This window comes from Thermobia domestica, chromosome 5 (genome assembly GCF_964235325.1).
Source record: "Thermobia domestica chromosome 5, izTheDome1.hap1.1, whole genome shotgun sequence".
In the NCBI taxonomy this organism is placed as follows: Eukaryota; Metazoa; Arthropoda; class Insecta; order Zygentoma; family Lepismatidae; genus Thermobia; species Thermobia domestica.
Genome location: NC_137458.1, coordinates 76,980,612 through 77,004,380, shown reverse-complemented (window position 1 = coordinate 77,004,380; position 23,769 = coordinate 76,980,612).

Here is a 23,769-nt window from a genome sequence, read left to right as displayed (position 1 = left end):
AGTCGACAATGTGGGGAGCACAAGAAAACGATGACAATGGTGATTTAGTAGAAGATTTAGTTATTCAAAATGGACTGCAAATCTTAAACGTGGGAAATAGACTAAACTTTATAGGAAACAGAGGAAAATCACACATAGACGTATCATGTGAAATCACTGAGTTAGCAAACAGAGTAACAAATTGGCATCTGGGAGACAGTAACACGCTAAGTGATCACGAAATTATCACCATAGAGATTCTGGCAAACCAAACAACCAAAGTAGCAGAGACATATAATATAACGAAAACAAACTGGAATAAGTTTAAAGATAATTTAAAGTTACCACAAATAGAAGAAGATAGTGATGTTACACAAATAATACAGCAAACAGAGTTAGTAACCAAAGAAGCACTAAAAGATGCTACCCCGACAAATAAGGAAATTAAGAAATACGAAGACTTTTGGAACCCCAAACTCCAGAGGTTAAAACGAATAGCAACACCAGCAAGGAAAAGCTACCAATCAACACTTGATCCCATTCTGAAGGAAAGGAGGTTGGAACAATACAGAATTGCTAAAAAGGAAAACAAAGAAGAACTATTAGAGGCAAAAAAGAAAAGTTGGGATTTATTCCTAAAAAAGAATACAGCAGTAGACCCATGGGAAACATCCTACAAACTACTTACACAAAAAGTCAATCCTCTCATCTTGGGCACAGTTAGAAAACCTGATGGAATGCTAACTACGAACAGAGAGGAAACATTAACGGTATTAGCAAATAAATTCTTCCCAAAGGATATAAAGGAAAAAATGAAATTAAATCTTTCAGTTTTACGTCCCACGGTTATGCCGGTTAGGCTAAAGGAGACGGTGATGATGAGTACTGAATGAAATGGTGGAATGAAGAAAGTGGGAGGAAACGGGAGAACCCCGAGAAAACCCACGCACATGGTGTTTGTCCACCACAAAGTTCACTTGGCGGGGGCTGGGATCGAACCCGGGACCCCAAGCACCAGAGGTGAACGCTCTACCACTGAGCCACCGCGGCCCCCCAGGATATAAAGGAGACAGATACGGAAAGTAACATTGAGTTAAGAAACAAAATGATGGAGGAAACCATTGATAATGTACCTGAGTAAGATCTGGTAACAAATGAGGAGATGGAAAAGATAATGGAGTAAATTTAAAACAAAAAAGCACCAGGAATAGATAGACTAAAGAATGAAATATACAAAAAGGCAAAAGATATTTCGACACCATATCTAGCTAGATTACATAACTGGTTACTTAAGAAACAACTTTCCCAGATTCCTGGAAAGTTTCGAAGTTAAGTATCCTATCTAAAGGACCAGAAAAGGAAGCCTCAGAAGTTGGATCTTATAAACCCATTTGATTACTTAAAAACATTTCCAAAACTTTTGAAAGAATAATCCTAAACAGGTTACAAAAATATAGAAATGTTAAGGACGATCAATTACAATATGGTTTTAGAATTGCAAAATCAACGGAAGACGCTATAAACAGATTAGTAGATAATATAATGGAAAAAAGGTACGAACGAAAATATGTCTTAGCACTTTTTATAGATATTGAAGGAGCTTTTAACAATCTTTGGTTTCCCTCTCTTCTAGAAAATATCAGAAAATTAAATTTGCCTAAATACATAATAAACTTATTAAGAAATTACTTATTAGGCAGGAAAATCATAATACCCAACGAAGAAGGAGACATAGAAATTGAGACCGACAAAAGGTAGCCAACAAGGTTCTATCCTGGGACCAACTTTATGGGACATTGAGCTACAACCATGCTTGGAAGTATTAAACAAGATGCAAGAAGTGGACATAGTTCTTGCATTTGGCGACGATATTGCAATAACAGCAAGTGGAAATAGTAGAAGAGAATTAGAAATTAAAACTGCCAAAATAGTAGAACAATTAGACAAATTGAGCAAAGACGGTAAATTAAAGTTATGAACGAGCAAAACTAAATACCTAATTTTTGGAACAAAGTTACAACGAAACCCAATAATGAAGCTAAATGATGTAAACAACTAATGAATACTCAGATACAAGAAGAAATATATACAGAAGAAATTTAAACAATGGAGAGAATTAAAGTGATTAATGAAAGTAAATGAACGAAAAAAATGAAATCTTTGTTTTACGTCCCACGGTTATGCCGGTTAGGCTAAAGGAGACGGTGATGATGAGAGATGAGTGAAATGAAGAAAGTGGGAGGAAACGGGAGAACCCCGAGAAAACCCACGAGCACGGTGTTTGTCCACCACAAAGATCACTTGGCGGGGGCTGGGATCGAACCCGAGACCCCAAGCACCAGAGGTGAACGCTCTACCACGGAGCCACCGCGCCCCCTAAGAAAATGAACGATTGTGACACTTGTTCCTGGTCCGGAGAAAAGACTGCAGGAGAGGGAACACAGAAAAACCGTGTCTAGCACCGGGAACAATTTGAATGAGTGGATGCAACTCCATCCTAGGGACTGGAAGAGGAATTCCGGTGCAAGAGTGTGTGAAGAAGAGTGTGTGAAGTGGAGAGTGGTGGTGGGTTCACGGGAGGGAATAGGATAAAAATAAGAAAGGACATAATGGGAAACACCGCACTTACCGTTCGGGCGCCAGGGGAGGTTGTGAGGGGAGGTTGTCCACACTAAGTGCTCCGAGTGGACCCCGGACCCAGTCTATAAGAACCAGCCAAGATACCAAGGAACGCAAAATGAGCGGTTAAAACAAATAAATAAATATCGAATACAGTAATAAAGCTAAACGAAAAGATAAGTTTTGAGTATGTGGAAGAGTGAAAGTAAACAATAAATGGAAAAACATACAGGCTGAAAAACTAAATGCTTAAGTTAAGCCAGAAATTCGTGTGGTGCAAGGTGAAGTTAATATATATATATATATATATATATATATATATATATATATATATATATATATATATATAAAGTCATATAGGTGAAAAACAAGTGTCAGTGATTATTAGTGTTAATGACAGCAAAAGCACACAGTGTAGTGTAGTGTTAAGAATATTAGTTTTGGTGCACAAGTGTTAGAGTGCAAAAACCATTAGTGCAGTGAAAGAAATGGTGAATACCAAAGAATATATATATATATATATATATATATATATATATATATATATATATATATATGTGTGTGTGTGTTTACGTATATAAAACATATGGGTGTAAAAACCTAAACATACAAGGAAAACCTGCAAAAAACAAGGAGAAGCCTAAGGTAAAAAGAAGAAGAAGCCAAAAGGTAAAAACATAAAGAACATAAATACGCAGAGAACACAGATACCAAACACACATACAGAAATACACAATAAAGAAGCAATCTAGATTGAAACTCTTTTGTTAAATTTTTATAGTTTTGTTTTGTTTTGTTTCGTTTTTGTTATTTTTTTTGGTCTCGTTTCCTTCCCCATCTTTTCCCTCCCAAATTAACCTATTTTTTTTCTTTTTTCACTTATGGGAATAAAGAAAAAAACAAAATTACCATATAAATCATTCGCAATGGTGATAACTCATCGGTTTTCGAATGCCAAAGCTAACCGATTAAGAATAACGCGACTGAGCGAATGTAAAAAACAAAAAATATTTCAATAATTCCAAGTTCTAGCTTAAGTCGACAATTAACTTAATCTTTAATAACTTACTAAATTCCGGAATTTTGCAATACGATTTTGAAAAGAAAACGTAGGTTTTTAGTCCGGCCCAGATGGAGATTTGGTTGAGAAACCAAGTGGTCCGACTCGCTGCGGCAAACCGACTCGCAAAACTACGGTCATAAACCCTAAATAACTTAGATTTGAACACTTAGTTGTATACTATCTAGGTGTTAAATTAATAATAAATCATTCCAATTCTTAATATTTGTATTCTAGACACTTAATACCAAGAAAGCTAATTGGATTAATTAAGATATGCTTAAGTGAATCCCAAAGTAAAGTCCGGGTAGGAAATTTTTTGTCCACGAGCTTTCACGTCCAAAATGGCCTGAAACAAGGAGATGCGTTGTCGCCATTATTATTTAACTTTGTGCTGGAATACGCTATAAGGAAAATCAAAGATAGCAACCAGGGCCTACAGTTGGACGGTATTCACCAGGTGATGGCATATGCTGATGATGTAAATTTAATAGGGGATGATAGGAGAACAGTAGAAATAAATGCAGAGATCTTATTAAATGCTTGCAGGGACATGGGTTTAGAAGTAAATGCAGAGAAAACTAAATACATGGAAGTGCGTCAGGACCGGAATACAGCAAATTATGGATGCGTTAAAATATTAAATAATACTTTTGATAAAGTGGATACTTTCAAATATCTAGGATCAATATTAACAGACAAAAATCTTATTCACGAAGAAATTAAATGCAGGGAATTTGTGTTACTATTTGGTTCAAAATCTCTTGTCGTCGCGAATTCTGTCGAAGAATTTAAAGCTTAAAATATATAAAATGATAATAATGCCTGCTGTTCTGTATGGTTGCGAAACATGGTCACTTACTCTGAGGGAAGAACATAGACTGAAAGTATTTGAGAACAGGATCCTGAGAAGAATATTCGGACCCAAGAGGAACGAGAATGGGGAATGGCGGAAGCTTCATAACGAGGAACTATATAGTTTATACGGTTTACCCAACATTGTTAGGGTCGTCAAGTCTAGGAGGCTTAGGTGGGCAGGTCATGTAGCTAGAATGGAAGAAAGTAGAAACGCTTTCCAAGCCTTGACCGGAAGACCCATAGGAAAACGACCATTAAGAAAACCTAGGCGCAGATGGGAGGATAATATTAAGATGGATCTCGCAGAGATAGGAATACAAAGTAGAAACTGGATGCAATTAGCTAAGGATAGAAGTCAGTGGGGAGCTTTTGTGAACGCGGCACTGAACCTGCGGGTTCCATAGGCCATAGAGTTAGTTAGTTTAGTTAGTTATTTTAGACATTTTCCATTCTAGTTATTAGTTTTGCTTTCGTTCCATTTAAATAACTTATTTCGTCTCATTTCTTCATCTCTAATACTAATGTTTACGTAAATGCCGTGAAGACATGAGTATTCGTTTTTTCATTATGTGACATATCAAACTTCACTTTGTTTATTTTGCTTCTCCGTCAGTAATGTTCTGTCTATATTTATTACTTTTTTAAAAAAAAAATATTATTATTATTATTATTATCATAACGAGGAACTGGATCCAATTAGCTAAGGGTAGAAGTCAGTGGAGAGCTTTTGTGAACGCGGCACTGAACCTCCGGGTTCCATAGTCCATAGAGTTAGTTAGTTAGTTAGTTAACGAGGAACTACATAAGTTATATGGTTCACCTAACATTGTTAGGGTCGTCAAGTCTAGAAGGCTTAGGTAGGCGGGTCATGTAGCTAGAATGGAAGAACGTAGAAACGCTTTCAAAGTCTTGACTGGAAGACCAATCGTAAAACGACCATTAGGAAGACCTAGGTGCAGATGAAAGGACAATATTAAGATGGATCTCGCAGAGATTGGAATACAAAGTAGAAACTGGATGCAGTTAGCTAAGGATAGAAGTCAGTGGAGAGCTTTTGTGAACGCGGCATTGAACCTCCTGGTTCCATAGGCCATAGAGCTATTTATTTATTTATTATTAGCATGAAAATAATATTACTTAATCTAAATATGAAATATCGTACATTAATTGAATTTATATACACAATTTTTCCCTTAACCTATAATAATAACTATTCACAATTTTTTCCTTCGTCACATATTACATTAAAAGGGATCATTTCCTAATTGTGCAGTTAGGAACCACGAGATCCAATACTATGGACTCTATGAAATGTAGTTCTACCCTAGGACTTGCGTCACCTCCAACGGCTTAGGCAAGCCACACGTTTCTTTATATAAAAATGATTTCTTACACTTACTATCCATTATAATTATTTAATAATCTAGGCCTAATAATGTTACTAACCAAACCAATCGAGGGTGTGTGGGTGGTATGGCCACTATCGTACAACTTGAAATACTTGGGGATTTTTATTTGGAATCTTCATCATGATCTGATGAGCTAATGTAAATATTTCGGATTCTTCTCATCTCCAACCATGTCCTGGTTTCCAAATGTAAAATGTTTATAGATTTTGGGACCGAAACGAAGGCGTAAAACTTGAAGCGTTTTAGCTACAAACCTTGAACCATGTCGTTGGGCATGTGTAAAATATTTGAAAATTTGAGATTTCACAGTATCTACCACCATGTTAGCCTGATCTACTCTAGTTCTAAATGAATGTGGGGATTGTAGCTAAAAGAGAAGACCAGACCTAACTTAGAGATATATCTGAAATTTCACTTATGAACATGGCCCTAAAATCTTGGCAAGATTGTGTGCAATGAAAACTAAAACTTGTTCAAAATGTGATCAATGAGGTTGATGTTTAATTTAGAGAGGAGCTTTGCATTCATTTTAGATCAATTTATTGGACATAGAGTTCCGTGTTCTTGGATTGGACGTGCTTAAATTGTTGAAAGATTGTGTGGAATAAAAGAAAGGAAATCTAGGCAAAAAGAATGACATACCTTGAGTACTACTGGATCCATGTTGCCAAGAGTCCTTCTCTGCAGCTCTGTTTCGGATGTTATAAAATGTCCTTGGAAGAATCAAACTTGATAATCGTAAAACGCTTGATAGCAAGAATCGTTCGTAATATCTCCAAACACTTCTAAACTTAAGTGAATTATTTTCTCTCGTTACTCCGTGCGTAGTATTGTATCAAATAGTGACATGCTCGCATGTTTATAATTTATGGCTAACCACTTTTACTAGTTGCTCGCGACTCTTTCTAAAGTCCGCGCTCTCTCGGCTCCCGATCGTTTACTAACTCCTCTATTTCCAAGGAAACAATTTTATGTAACCGAAAACACGAGATTGTAGATTTCAGAGATACTTCAAAACAACGTCTCCAGCCAGCACATGGAAGCTCCTCAGAAAACTCAGTTGAGGAAGGACATTCCGCTGACCTAAAATCCTTAAACTCTGAAGACGCAATCTTCCGGATAATTTAAATTTTGTCAATCTAAGATATTTTTGGAATAGATGAATACAAAGATTCTTACAGGGTTACAAACATTTCCGTATACAATTGTGAAAATAAAATGCTGATTTAATAGTGATTATTTAACAGTTATATAACCACCTCGTTATGCAAATTCTCTTTACCGTAATATTACTAAGTTGCAGTATTTGCTTTTCTGAACAAAGATAACAATTCATTAACAATGTAAATAATTTTAATAACGCTATTCCCTTCTTCGTATTTCAGGTAACATGATTTAATAAACAACAGTGATTATGCAAATGAAATTAGGTTAAATTACTTTCAATAATATAGTGTATCGTAGCGTTACCAAGAACTGAACCCAAATACCATAGTATCCCACAACAAAAGCGCCATAATGCAAAGGAGGAAATCTAATTCCTAGAATTTCATAGGTAGAGCAACAAGTGGTTGAAGGGGGACGAGAAGGAACGCTGAAATTGCAAACGAAGACCTTGTTTTTTTTTTTTTCAAATTGTATCTACACAATAAAATTATCTGAATGTGCTTTTATGAGATATACAAGGGTTTTGAAAAAAAAAAGCTGAAATAAAGCAAGGATGAAAATCATACCTAGTATGGTGCGGGGCCTCCTTTTGCGTCCAAGACAGCTTGGATCCGACGTGGAATGGTTGTATACAGCTCCTGAAACGTGGTTTGTGGAATTTTCTACGATTGTTCCTCCAATACATGCTCCAGTTGCTTAAGGCATGCTGGTGGAGGGTAACGAAACCGAACACGCCTTTCTAACTCAGACTACAATGGCACAATGATGTTCAGATCTGGTGATTCTTGGACCCAGGGAATGTGTGATAGGTTCTGTTCATGCACCTCAAGCCATGATTTCACCGTTTTTGCGTGACAAGGTGCCAAATCATGTTGGTAAATGTCATTTTAAATTTACTTACGCAGACGCATAATTTACAGAAACACTTGTTTCCGCACAACTTCGAGGACAGTTGCACCAAATCCCCTTTTCCTTCTCTACGACAGAGTTAATAGGTTGCAGTTTATCTGAAACAGTTTCCAGTACTTAATAAATTCACAATTGTGTTAAGATATTTATTATCACTCTTATGTAATAATTGTATATACTAAATTATAAATAAGTGTAAAAATGTTTTTGTACTAAGTTATATTTGTTTCTAACAAGTACGATATACTAGAACATTATACTATTAATTAGTAATTGTATGTAACCATCTACCACAAGATATCTCTAACATACAGTATAACCAGTTTAGTTTCACAGGTTATATTTTATTTTTATGCTATATTTATTATATGTAATTGGAATTCAAGTTTGATTGTTTTATAGCAAAATAGTTTAATCATCTGAATGATGTATTTTAAAAAATCAAATTTTTCTGTTACCAATTGAATTGAGAATGCTCCCATTAAAATGATTATAATATGAATCCCTACTTTAATTTCTCCAATTTAACTTTTATCTTTCATAGTTATGTTGTGTACTCCAACTTTAGTAATAACATGTAAGGCAAAAATGAATTAGAAATGAAACCTTTATTAACTACAAAAATAGGAAATTGTAACAACTTTTGACGTAATATCAAGTGACTTCTGAAGTTAGGTCATCTAACCCAAGTGTTGAAAATGTTTTCTACTCTCTAAAACATATATTTGGTGACCCATGTAGACCTACTAGGATTACAAAAATTTGCAACAAATCTAGATTGCTTGAGAAAATTTAAGTAAGTTCGGAAAACATTTTAAAAGTCTCATATTAGTGATTTTAGGGTCATATATCCTCAACTTAAGAATCCGAACACCTGATTATCCTTATAGGGCGTTTACACTTAGTCGATTTGCATTCGATTCAGTTGAATTGACGACACTTTCAACTTAATCGACCGTGTAAATGGGACTTCAACTTAATCGCTTGTTCATCGAAGGCGACTAATCGACTGGCAACTGAATTAAAAGACGTTCTATTTTCTGTGGTTGAAATAATTGAACACATCCATCGATCTGATTCGGCCTAGTTGGTTCGATTTAGTGGCAAGTGCAGCGAGTCGATTTAGTCGTGCGACTAAATCGACTAAGTGTAAATGCACCATTAGATGACATTCTATTCATTTAATACCAAATTATCTACTAATAAAACAAAGTTTAAGTCTTTTGTGCAACAACTGGGGTAACATATTATTCACCAACTACATGCAGTTACGATCCACACCTTAACGTATGCTTTAGGTGAATCAGATAATTGAGAACTAAAAAAATGTTAATATGAAATGTATTATGGTTTACTATGAATAAATCTTTTTATACAGTGCAAATATAGACACTACTTACCCTTGATTTGTATCAAACATTCTTTACCCTTGGTATCGCATAAGTGTTGCTTCTCTGAAACAAAAATATGAATTAGTAGCATTATTGAGTGAGAATAATCTTACTTATACTAAATCATATATTTTACTCGGATTTTACTTTTCCGAGGTTCCCAGAATCAACTACTATAATTACCTCTGAACTTCTAAATCCAATACTTCTATAATGCGTATTCTTTAACTTTAAATGTTGGATTACTTTTCTTTCTGTCTTTAAGAGAAATGAAGACATACCGCAGTTGATACATACCCGATATTTAATTTTCTATTATATCTATAAATGGAAAAGTACTTCTGAAAAAGTGAAGACGTAGTTAACTTCGGTAACATGTGACTGTTTTTATCTATAAATAACAAATTTTCGTTACACTTATCCAAAGCAATATGAAATGAAGTTCCAGATGCTTTAAGTCTGGACATTATTAAAGACATATTTGCAATGGTTCTAGTGCCTAAAACATATATATCTATATTTTTATTCGTGAGAAAATTTATATGCAATCGACAAGTTCTATACCTTATAACTAAACATATCTCAACAATTTCTAAAATATGCCAAGAAAGTATGAAAGATATGCATGAAAGATTAGCAAGCTGCATAACTTTATCCTTGTAATTGTTAATAGTATTCTTGAAATAATTAATAATGGTTTGCAAATGTAAAATAATGTAATCCTCTAGTTAACAAGCCAACACTAACTCAATACCAAAATTAGAGGTAGTGTTTAAATAATCGGCATGACACTGCTTACACTAGTAAAGTATGACGTAAATAAGATAGAGCCATTTTTTTGTACCATGGTGTAATTTTACGAAATACGCAAAGGCAAGAGATCAGTTTTTTTTTCTAATTTTTATAGGTTCTCACCGATAGTACAAACATTTATGACAATAAGTTTCAACGTATAATAAAGTAATACTTAATCTCATTTCTATAGTTCAAACGATCGTTTATATTAGTTCATATTTACACTTTTACCGTCTTATTCAGAGTCGATTTGACGTATGATTAGCGTCATACTAAAGGCCTGACTACTGCAGGAAACATATGTTACTCGCACGTTTTAGTATGGCACTAATTACGCATCAGAACAATTCTGCATAAGGCCCTTAAAGACTAAAAACATAAAACTAACACGAGGAAGATAATGTTACCACTTAACTTTGTTGTCACCTTCAATAATATTTGTACAGTTGCAAAGTGCCATGCTTCTCTCAATTGCACATTGCCATAAACAGGCAGTATAACTGTAATGTTCAAATAACCAAATACCCTCATTTTCATCTGGAAGCCTGCATTTCCTCGAATCTGGTGGAACAGAATGTACATTTTCACTCGATACATCATTAGTTATTGGCAGTGTAGTTTCTACTCTTTTCACCATATATCCAAAATATGTGTTTGTAAATCCCATAGAATCAGTCGGTACTTCGTGTTCTCCATGAAATACTATCTGTAATAATGTTGATATATGGAAGAAAGGTTTGGGAAGTTAAAACATATTTTAAATTAATAATATTTAAAAAGAATAAGTTTGGAAGGCAAAATTTCGTAAGCAAACTCCTTATGACTAAGTGGTAAAAATATTATATTAACATCATTATGCCTAATCAAGACTAAGTATCAGTACCGCAGAAAAATATGTGATTTAGATACTGTTAAAACAGAATGAATAATACTTATTATTATTATTATTAATATTATTATTATTATTATTATTATTATTATTATTATTATTATTATTATTATTATTATTGCAATGCTTTGAATTATGGAGAAAGGATATTAGATATGATCATATATCAAATTGAACGTTATTTCGACTGGTTGCAATTTTGATATTGTTAAAAACCCAAGATTCCATAACTTGGAATCGTTTAATGAGTAAAGATTTAGTGGATCAGTTGAGGATGGATTCCAGAAATATGTAGAGCTTGATGGGTATTGAGAGGTTTGATACTGTATGCAGTAGTACGTAATGTCGAAAAATTATCTTCTGTAGATCCGAATTCCCAAGAGGCTGCAGGACCCAAGAGAAATACTAGGGACAGATTTACCCAGTGATACATTCCTTAGCTTTATTGATATACTTTCCTCTTTAGACCATGGGCAATAAAGGTTTTTGGGATACAACATTGCAACAATAACTTATAACTTGGTGTTTCAGTTCTCTCTCAGATTCTTATGCCCCCGGTTACTTCGAAAACATTTCACTTTTATGAATAACCAATATCCTTTAGTGTAGAGAAGATAGATCAGATACGTACTGATTCACTTATAATCCATATAGCGACATAATGTCTGTAATACATTTTAGGTTCAAAACAGAACGGAACATATCAGCAGTTCATACCAGAGGTTAGAGATATTCTAAAATCCATGTTTGGAGTCGATAATTTCTACTCTATGATGAGGCCGAAATAATCCTTCAATGTGCTCCTAGCAGCGTTAGATTCAATAAGAAAATTTCAATAGTTACGGATTGAGAGGCTCGTCCCGAAATATATATAGGAAATATATGAGAACTTAGATAGTTTGGGAAACGGAGTTGGAAGATATATATAAAATTAATTAATGTTCCTGTTGTTATTGTGGTTCTTCTCCGCTCCTTGTCATTCTCCCGCTAATCGGTACTGGATGTATCTTTGTCCTGCTACAGATGGGCAGAACTCTAAGTGCCTAAAGTGGCTACATCTCAGACTAGTGTAATATTTTTGGAGACATATGCTATCCTGGCAGACAAAATGTAAATTTGCTTTTTTGTCCCACTATCTAGCTATCGACAGACTATCTAACTACTGGGCTAGAAATTACTGTCTTACTGACTGTTCGACTCATAGATGTTTTTGATTAACTGACCATTAGTAACGTTTCTCTTGACTGACTGATTGTCAATAATGTGTCCCCTCTCTGACTCATGTAGAGTATGACATGTCTCGGATGACTACCTTCTTTCGGGTTGATCTGGTTTATAAACCTAAACTCTTTTTAAAGTGGTGTTGATGTGGATCTCGTGTCGACAGATAATTGAAGTGAGAAAGATTAGATAATCGGGAAGGAGCTCTCTGAACTTTTACGCTGACGTAACACTTATAAAGCATGAACAATCTCTTATACAATATAGTAATGTGCGGAAGCAAACATCGTATAAATTCCCAGACTACAACTTATTCATTACTAAGAATTTGCCCTTGCGTAATTTCTTATTCCCTTCTCTGCTGAACAGTTTTATGTAGCTGAGAAAAGAACTGTCCCACAAAATATATGAATGACAATTCTTGCACTGGATATAAGCTCAGAAAGGTTTTTAATGTGCTAATAAATTAATAATTCAAGAGTTTGGGAGTTTGATACTAATTAATAATCGGTAGAGATGCTGATATCATTTACACACACACACACACATGTTTGTGTGTGTCTGTGTAAATCATTGTCATAAATATAATCATGATACTGATTTTTCAGAAATTTCCAAATAAAAAGATACTGTGCACGTAGAAAACAATGCTTTATTGTAATGTTTTTTTGAAAAGATAACAGCTTTTTTCATATAAAAACATGAAAATTAATGGCTTGCTAACATCGGGACAAATTTGTTGAGGGAAGGTGGAAGGATACATATATTTAGCTATAACGTCGAGCTTTGTTTGGTGCATCGCTGCAACGACACCTAGAAATCTGTATCTGAACCCTGGTAAGTACTTCTCTCTTTACTTCAACCAACAGTTGAGTATTAGTCGAGTCAAAATACGGTTTGACCTGGGCAAAATTGCAACCTTTAGTTTTACTTCTGTATTTTGTTTAGTTACCTCACCTGATGAAAATATCCAAAATCCGTCAAAATCGGACCACGGGAATACCCCCAAAAACGGTTTTCAAACTGGCGGACCATGGTTTTTCGAAAAAATCGTAGACCTTTCCGTTAGCGGCTCTAGTAGCCCTCTTAATTGACACAGAGACATGAATGATACCTCGTTGGAACGCTCATAGACAGCAAATTCCAACGAAGTCACTTTTGTACCCATCATGCTCATCCCGTGGAAGAAGAAGAAGAAGAAATTCGATTTTTGTTTTTTAATTGATATTTTTTGGACCCTGGCAACACTGTACTTCCTCATACGCCAGCAGAAGAATTCTCATGCGTAGACCAGACATTGGTAACAACAATATAAGAAAATGAAGGACGTAGGTTCAACAGTAAGGGAGATAAAAATTCGGAACCGCGGACCAAGGAGGGTCACTCTGAATATTTTCTACTGTGGTCTAACTTCTGTTTCTTAGATCAAGCATCCTCCCTAATTGTCACAGAGACATGAAGCATACCGCATTGGAAAGCTTATAGAATCCACTTGCCAACGACGTATCGTTTGTGCCCCCTGTACCCAACCGGTAGAAAAAGAAGAAGAAGAAACCTTGAAAAAAATTGGGAAAATCTACACTTTTACCTTTCTTGGGCTCTGGCAACCCTGATAATCGTTCTATGAATGAAAAAATCTTGTTTCTTTCTTTAAATCAAAGGTCGCTTTAATATAAGTACTATACATAAAACGACTTTGGGAGGCAAATTACACATCTACATTGTCATTGCCTACGCTAACACTGTCCTCACCATATTCATTTAAACAGTTAAAAACATTCGGTTTCTTTGCACACACCACAAGGAACAGGAAATAGAAGATCATACCATAATACAGTGTACAAGAAAATTCGTTTTATAGAAACATAACACCTATATATAAAGCAAAAGAATGGGAAGACGAAATACTTTGGTAGGCAAATTACACATATACTTCGTCATCGCCTACGCTAACACTGTCCTCACCATATTCATTTAAACAGTTAAAACATTCGGTTTTTTGGCACACACCACAAGCAATAGCACATGCAAGGCCATGCTTTCTGCAAGTACAATACGTTCTTGCACACCTGGTAGCACAGTTGCAATGAACAATATGAACAATAGTGAGCAAATTCCATACCCATCAAACACGATTGTTGATGTGCCATATTTACGAACCGTATACTCAGCAAATGATGTAGCAATATTGTCGTACGAACTGCGTTTACACCATGGTAGTCTATGTAACAGAGATCCTCCGTCTAAGACATACAGAATATTGTCTGACTCCATTTCCTCAAACTGTGCGGTCTGCTGCTTGCTGAACTCTAGTATCGCATGGGCCAGTGAGGCTTTGTCTGTCTTAGGCATCATGCTGGGTGACTCAAATAAAGCTGGTGGGTAGGCACATAATTCATGCGCTAAGGTCTCCTCTAAAGATGTGCTGCTTGCATTAGCGACAACTAACAGTCTTTGAAACAAAATATTCGAATCGACGGAGATATCGCTGCTGATATTAACACTACTCCGGGATGCTAGAGTTTTGACTTTATCTTCACGTTTCCACTTCACAGTGAACAGGTCTTTGCCAGATAGTTTCTTCGCAAGCTCTGCCCCAACTGAAAATAAATTATGGACGTTGACCGAGGAATACGCTGTGACGCCAGTGGCAATGTTACTCAACGATTTGTCTCCGTCAAATGGTGAAATGGGCTGCAGTCGTGCAACAATGCGACGTGTGTCACTGATATCACGTGACATTCTTGACGTTTTGGCTTCTTTATGTTGTTCGCTAGTGACATATGCTGTGTGAGTAAGAGTTTGCATCGCTAGATTGTACTCGGAGCATGCTGGCATTGAGAGCACCCATAAAAATTGTTGCATCTCCGACATTCCACTCCCATGAGTTAGACCCCCAGTAGATTTTAGCGATCTCATCAGAACCTGCTCTATCACTAGATCAGAGGACAACCCAGCCCAATAACCGTTGCTTCTTCTAATAACTCCGAACCTATTTTGAAAGCTTTCGCGAACTGTTGGATTCACCGTTGACAGCGTTAACATTGTTTGCAGGTACAAGCACGTCGACTTCAAATAAAATTAAAGTGTCCTGCTGCAGCGAATATGGGAATGCACTCTGCTATAGCATCAAAGTGATCCTCCGAGCTTCCTGTTCGGTATGCTGACACAAGTTTCCTTGCTGTAGTCAACATGCCCTGATATGCAAGCCACAACTGACTTGTTTTTGATGTGTTAATAAGTTTTGACTTTCGTTCTTCTATTTTTTCTCGGGCTTCTTAAACAAGAGGTGAAGAACTAGCTCCAGTTACAGTAATCTCACCCGACATCAGGCTCTGGTAGAGACAGTAAGCATCGTTGATAGTTCTGTGTGTTCCGTTATCGGTCTCCAGAAAAACATTTTCCGTAAGCAATGCACTTAACGCGAGGCCAACCATCATGCGCGCACGGAAGGCTCTTGCTACGGACTTGCCACTTAACGTATGTACAACCGAATTTTCTCCATAAACTTCATGCAAGATTTCACGTAAGCCTATACTATCCATCAGGGATCCAATTGCTTCTAGAAGGTTCATCAGAGTACGAAATAAGCCCAACAGGAGAACCGTGTCCTTAATACTGCTGTTATGTGCTCTGTGATGCAGGATACATGTAACTTTCCAAACCAATGGTTGGTCTAAGGTGATGATTGGTGTGACTATATTTTCTCGCAAGATTATTCAGGTACACTAAAGTGGAATAGATGCATGACATATCAGATGGATGGAGGTCAATAATCGGTAAGCAGAGAACAGTGGATTTCCCTTGATGATGAAGAGATGGATCTGCGTGAATGGCCTGCATCATTCCTGACCAGTTTGGTGTGCGTGACGGAAAGTGCCAGGAAAGTTTCCAAAAAATATCCTGGGAGCTTTCGTTCGGTGATGGTGATGGTGATGGTGACCAGTTCACAGTTCACCTTTTCAAGAATAGCTTTGGCTTCAGTGTATGCATGAATGGGAACACTGGCAATGGACTTCACATCAGCATCAGAGACGGGCTTCCGAAGAATGGTTAGACGTAATAGTGGATGGAGTAATGACCGCCAACATCCCCATAACATGGAACGTGCCTAAACCACTCAGCGTTTGGAGATTATGGTCTACATTATCCACTGCAAAGTCTGGTCTGCTGACATTTCGATCACATGAGAACCAAATGTACATGCAGCACAACGTTCAAACAGCTGCACTTCTGCGTATGAAGAGCAAAATCCCAGGTGATGCAGCGTGTCAATCAGATGTTTCGATCGATAGTGGTAGTGCAGCTGCAAAGGAGTTAATATAGCTCTTGGTCTGGCTGCTTGCATCAAACACTGGCCAATCGATGTTATTTTGGTTTCATTGTCCTTTTCGGCAAAAAGTGTAGGAACAGAATAGTTTAAGGAAAGGTGGAATGTACTGAAGGGATTCCTGAATGGTCAATTCGCTGCGTTGAAGGATATGTTTTACTTCCAGTTTGTAGTTTGGATTTTATGTCGCTTTTGATCAGTCGAGCTACGGTTTCTATTATTCTATTTTTCCTTTTCTTGATCATAATCCCGTGGTAAGTCACGATATGTCCGTAGAATGTGATTGGCAGTTTCTCGAAGTGTAATGAAGTCGTTTTTTCCACTGTCACTTGAAATTATAATTTTTTCACCGAATTACTCCATTAGTTGACGCTTCATGTGCCGTCTGTCATCTGCAATGTGATCAGTCCCTTCGAGAAATGTGCCCATTTTGGTAACAAGTTATCCCACAGTTAGTTGCTCATCATCGTGCTCTTCCAAATAACTACAGATGTCACTGAAAAGGTCGTATTCTCTCATCATTTGTAGGTCGCCCAGCCCGGAATTTTTCTGACGCTGACTGACTATCGGTGCAGTATTGTTGAGGAATTGTTCTACCTGTTCGAAAGTTGATACTACATGATCTGTGATAGACACAATCTGCTGCATGAAGATCAGATTAGAAGTACTCAATTCGACCTCGTACAGTTTTTGACCATGTATCATTTCGTTCATTGCAACACTTTAAAATGTTGTATGGAAATGCTTGTGTTTTCACTCGCACATTTTCTGATTTCAACACTTGACGGTCATCAAATAAGACAGACCCTAAACAAACAGGCAGTCACTGTTGCTGTTGAAGGACCCATCCGACGAGCGAGTAACTCGTTTTTGAATCGGCGATGACGTTTTTCTTTTTATTGCAATCGCAATATCCTTTTCTTTTTTTTATCAATGTAACGTTTGCGACACGAGACATGAACCACTATACCTGCAGCGGCAAGATGTTACTACCGCGAGCCTTACTGCCATTGTTCACTCCTTCAGCTCCCTTTTCTTGAAGTGTGATGAGGTTATCTTCAGGATCTAGGCTTCTGCAGATGATACACAAACGTGTAAGGGAATCAGCCATCGTTCTTCAGTGCCTAGGTTCATGCAAGACTATAACATGTAGAAAAGCTTATGAAACCACATTTCCAACGACTTATCGTTTGTGCCCTCTGCACCCAACGATTATCAGGGTTGCCAGAGCCCAAGAAATGTAAAAGTGTAGATTTTCCCAATTTTTTCAAGGTTTCTTCTTCTTCTTTTTCTACGGGTTGGGGGGCACGAACGATACGTCGTTGGCAAGTGGATTCTATAAGCTTTCCAACGCGGTATGTTTCATGCCCTTGGGACAATTAGGGAGGATTCTAGATCTAAGAAACAGAAGTTAGACCACAGTAGAAAATATTCAGAGTGACCCTCTTTGGTCCCCGGTTCCAAATTTTTCTCTCCCTTACTGTTGAACCTACGTCCATCATTTCTTTATATTATTGTTACCATATCTAGTCTACGCGTGGGAATTTTTCTGCCAGCGTATGAGGACAGTGTTGCCAGGGTCTAATAAGTATCACTTAAAAAACAAAAATCGACTTTCTTCTTGTTCTTCTTCTATGGTTTGGGCATGATGTGTACAAAAGTGACTTCTTTGGAATTTGCTGTCTATGAGCGTTGCAACGAGGTATCATTCATTTCTCTGTGTCAATTAAGAGAGCTACTAGAGACGCTAACGTAAAGGTCTACGATTTTTTCGAAAAACCATGGTCCGCCATTTCGAAAACCGCTTTTGGCGGTGTCCGCGTGGTCCGATTTTGTCGGATTTTGAATATGTTATTCAGTAGTAATTCCTGAATCGAAAATTGTTTAAAAAGCTTGTGTTGCAATTTTGCCCAGGTTGAGGGTAAAATTGCTCTAAATTTCCTGGACTATATGTGATTTTCAGTAGCGCCTTAATATATGCAAGATTTGATGCAAATCTGTAACATATAATATTAATATTTTAACCCCAGGGAAGAGTTTAAAACAACTATATACTGGAAAATGGGAAAGGAAACTGTTAAGTAAAAGTGGAGTCAGGTACTCAAGTGCTTATTTGAAAGGAAACAGTAATTTTCTGCCAAACTTGCTCAGGTATTGGGTGCAGCAATGCATCGAACTTAAAACCTTGTCGCAAAACGGTGTGAATGTTACCTATAACGCATTGATTGGTCCGAAAATAAGAATTTCTGTTGATGACAAGTTCATCGTTCAAATAATAAAATGGAACAGACGGTTGCCGCTCTGGAAGTCCAACAGAGCTTTGGGAAGACGATTTACTAACAGGTATCAAATAGAAGATGGCCCAGTGCCTTCAAATTTAAAAAGTAGGGATTTTTGGAGAAACCATTCTTTCGAGCAGGAAACTATACACAAATATATTCCTGCAACAAAATAAAAAATATGAAATTATTAACAAGGGGAGACGCCACTCTGGACGACAGATCTAAATTCCAAATCTCCGCCATACAATATTTGGAATATATGCATAGTTGTTCTAAGTGTACTTTCACCCTGATATTCTAATATCTACAACAAGGCACGGGTAAACCAGCATTATTGTTTGGAGACGTTTAACTGACTACTGAGTTGAAAGTTTAGTTCGAAATAATAATTTAACGAAAAAGAGTGTCTGACAACGAAAACGTTAAGTGGAAAATTACATCAACAACGATCATTTGCAGCAATTATTTTGTATTACTACAGAATTATCATAATACATATTTTTCTAAGCTACACAGTAATTATCTGAAATACGAAATGTCGTCTGCGTAATCACAAATGAAAGTAGAATACAGGCTGGATAGATGGCTGAGTCAGCAAAAGATTATCTTGTTTTCCTAGAATTCGATATCATTTCCTGGAATTCGAAGGCAAGTTTCAACAAGCCTTTGGTGTTATGTTCATAACGTTTTAGGGCTACAACCAGGAGCCCCATGGAAAAATGTTGGTTGTGGGAACCCTCTGTTGCTATGCTCATAGACTTGCACGCCTACCAGTTATAGAAACAAGTTGAAACATGCCTTTTTCGGGCTTTTAGGGCTACCACTAGCTATGGGTTCATGAAAAACATGCCTTTTCTTGTTGTCTTGTATTGGATAGCTAATTTGGATTTCCAAGCCCCCCCCATCCCGCAAAGAGTACAGGGGAAAATTGTGGTCCTGGGAACCCATGTTGTTAGGCTCATACTCTTGGATGGCTACCGGATCTTCATCAGAGTCCTTTCAGTTATCACGATTGAAGCTACCCAATTGATTGTGTTTTCAGCGTAAAAACTGTAATGGGTGTTTTGTGATACCGGTCGTTCTTATTAAAATAGGTAAGTATATATATATATATATATATATATATATATATATATATATATATGTGTGTTCTTTCTTCATTTAGTTATAAAGGCATTTGAAAGAACAAGTGTATTTATTCATAGCTCAGTTCAGGTTCTAACATTAAAATAAAATACAGACACATACATACATATATGTGGATGTCTGTTTTGCTAGTCTCTTTCTTTCTCTGTTTGCTAGCACATTGAACTCCATCTTAAAATTGTTTAGTTTCAAGAGCAACAGATAAGATAACATTCCAAATGTTTTGATGATTCGTATTGCAACTAGTTAACAGACTGACATATAGCCCTCCTAAACAATTGATAAAAGATAGGGTACATTAATTGTATGTTAAATAATATTATGTCTTAAAATGTTATAATATCTGTCTGTAGTATGTGCTTGGGAGAGCCGCCCTGGAACATCGAGCCACTTCACCTTTAAGTAATGATAATAGAATAAAGATGTGGAACGACAGAAAAAAGAAATGAAATCTATGAGTTTTAGTCCTACATTTATGACTACTAGACTAGTGGAGGGAAAGTGATGATCACAAATGATGAAGTGAAGAAAGTGGGAAGAAACGGAATGGAATCCAATCATTCGGTGTTCGTACACCATAAAGTTCACTTGTCTGGAGCAGAATTTGAACACGGTGCCTCATGCATCACAGGTGAACGCTCCGGGAGAACCTAGAGGAAATCCACGTACACGGTGTTTGTCCAACATAAAGTTCACTTGGTGGGAACAGGATTTTGAACCTGTGACCCCCATGCACCAGAAGTGAACGCTTTACCAGTGAGCCACCGAGGTCCCTGATGAACAAAGTATAAAAATTTGGTCAGAAACACGTCCACCGAACTAAGATGCACTCCAGACTATGTATTTACTTTGCGTATCCGTATTTGATAATGAGACGAAATTCTAACGTTAAAAAACACATACATATAAGCGAACCAGTATGATGTATGATGCTTCTATTCGTCGCACGTTGAAATCTGAGAAAATGACAAAATGGAATTCTTGAATGTTTTCTCACTCGCATTGCAAGTAGATTACAGCTGAGGTAAGAAATAAAGAAGATAGTGGACGTAAATTCGTATCTCTTACAATTTAACATTAAAATAATATTATAAAAAGAAGAGGTATCTTATGTGTTTTAATTTTGATAATACCATTACTACCTGTCTGTTTGTTTATCTGTCTGTAGTATGTGCTCGGGGAGCAGCAAACATTAAATGCGCGAACAATGAAATCTTTGAGTTTTAAGTTCCACGATTATGTCAGCTAGGCTATGCGTGAACAATGAAATGAAATCTTTGAGTTTTACGTCCCACGATTATGACGATTAGGCTAATATGAAATCTTTAAGTTTTACGTCCCATAGATATGTCGGCTAGGCTAGTGGAGACGGTGATGATGAGAAATGAATGAAATGTTGGAATGAAAAAGTGGGAGGGAACGGGAGAACCCAGAGGAAATCCATGTATACGGCGTTTGTTCACAATAAAGTTCACTTAGTGTGAACAGGATTTTGAACGAGGGACCCCATGCACCATAGGTGAACGCTCTACCATTGAGTCGGCCAGCCCCCCTGCCGAAAAGGTATCAAAATTTGGCCTTGGTCACAGAACAAGACGAAGCGAAGATATATGTGTATTAGCCATTGATAATATCATATGATAGCTTTAATTAAATTGTATATCTGTCTATCTGTCTGTGATCAGGGGGGGTTAGACAAGGGAGCCAAAATTTGGACATGGTTTTAGACAAAGACGTGGCGTTTTGGGGAGTTCAACCCGAGACCCCATGCATCATAGGTGAACGCTCTACCACTGAGTCACCGACACCCTCCAGATGAAAGTGCTACAAATTGACATTAATTTGCAACTTCAAATTGAGACCAAGTTTCCGCTTTGGAATTAACCACTCTCCCTTTTGACCAATGCAAGTTGCAAGTACAGATCATCAACATTACTATTTTCAACAAATCGCGGCTTACCGTGGTACCTTCTAGCAACCAGTTCGTAATGTAGGGGTTCTGCTCATACATGTCATATGATAATACTTTAAGCTTGGATTTTCAAATTTTCGAATTGTAAAATTCTTTGTATTTATACTTTTTCTTTATTTTTATAAATAAAATTAATGATGAAAGTCGTCTCTTTAATTTAGTGATGCTATCCCTCCGTATCTAGATTCAGTCAACAGTCTTCATGAATTAAATGGGTTTCGATTTCCAGTACGAGATCTATCTCTGAAATACAAATCCCGTCCCCATTATTGAGACTTTGGAACACTTTCTCATCACCTTGGAAACAGTAAAGCCTAAGACGTCCCGATACTGAGGCTTAAAGGTTGTTGGACTATCACCTTTGACATACTGGGTGGAGAGTAGAGAAGTGATCTCAAATACGATTTCACGAAAGAAAGTGTACACAAAACGCAACGACTATCTCAAAAACACCTAACAGTTTTATAGTGTTCGGTGTTCGCCGGGTTACGAACTGTGTTCTTGAATCCTTGGAACAAGTCCCTGGTGTTCACCCACTTCGCTGGTGAACCAGAAATCTAAGTTGTGATTTAGGGCAAATCGCGAGTGAATTTTATGGAAGATTATATATATATATATATATATATATATATATATATATATATATATATATATAAAATGAATAAAAGACGCGAAGTTTTTCTTTTGACTAGTCAAGTGTTGTGTCTATACTATGTAAAGTCATTAAAGTTCAGTGGTCTACTTGTCCTAGGCGGTGTTCAGCTTATGACTCTCATATACAAGTCTAATCCTTCTGCTCTAAGTAGTGTGATTTATAAGGACTGAAGTGGCGACGAAAATTTTCTATTCTCAACTTCTATCGCTTTATGTTGTTATAAGTCAACGGAATAGTTGGTAGGTTCCGCAGAGGAAGACTCGGTCTATCTCATGACGTCTTCTTGTGTAGTGATGAAAATGTAAAATCGGGACGCTTGTGTTAAGATATAATTCAGGTTTTGTCTCATGTACTTGCAAAACCCTAAACCTGCTAATGATTTTGCTAGTTTTGTGGGAATCACAGTCAGTTTATCTCTGGACAACAGAAGCGCCCGTTACAAGGGATGACAGTTCGTCACGTTTTGTACGGCGATAAGTGGCAAAAGTCCCTACCGTTTACTTTTGGGGATGATCACAGGCAGGTTATTTCTGGACAACAGAACCGCCCGTTACAAGTTATGAATGTTCGTCACGTTTTGTCCGGCGATAAGTGTTTAAAATCCTTTCCCATTCAAGCTTGGGAGTCACAGGTATATTATCGTCTTGGTTCAGCAGGGCCCCCCTTGTCTATACTAGGGGTGTATGTCCGTCGGCTGCCTGGGGATAATTACCTAAAACTCTTAGTCATGCAAATGCTATAAACCAAAAACCAAAATGCAGGTACATGACCCAATGGTTGGATAATTTCATAATCGCCCTGCGTGAAATAAAAGAAAGTAAAGGAAAAGTAAAATGACGTTAAAGAAAAGAAGTAAAAAGCAAAATCACCATAAGTGAATAAATAAGCATTATCTTTAAAATAAAGAACTATCCTGGCACTTTCCGTTTCCCGTTCTAAAAAGTAAAGCATATTTATAAAGAAAGGGAAATTGAGTATTCAAGTTCAGTGGAAGTTTATTGAAAAAAGTAAGACATTGAAATAATAATATGTCTTAATATCTTAAATTGACGTAGCATTTCCGAGGAGCAGGAGTAGCTGTCAGCGA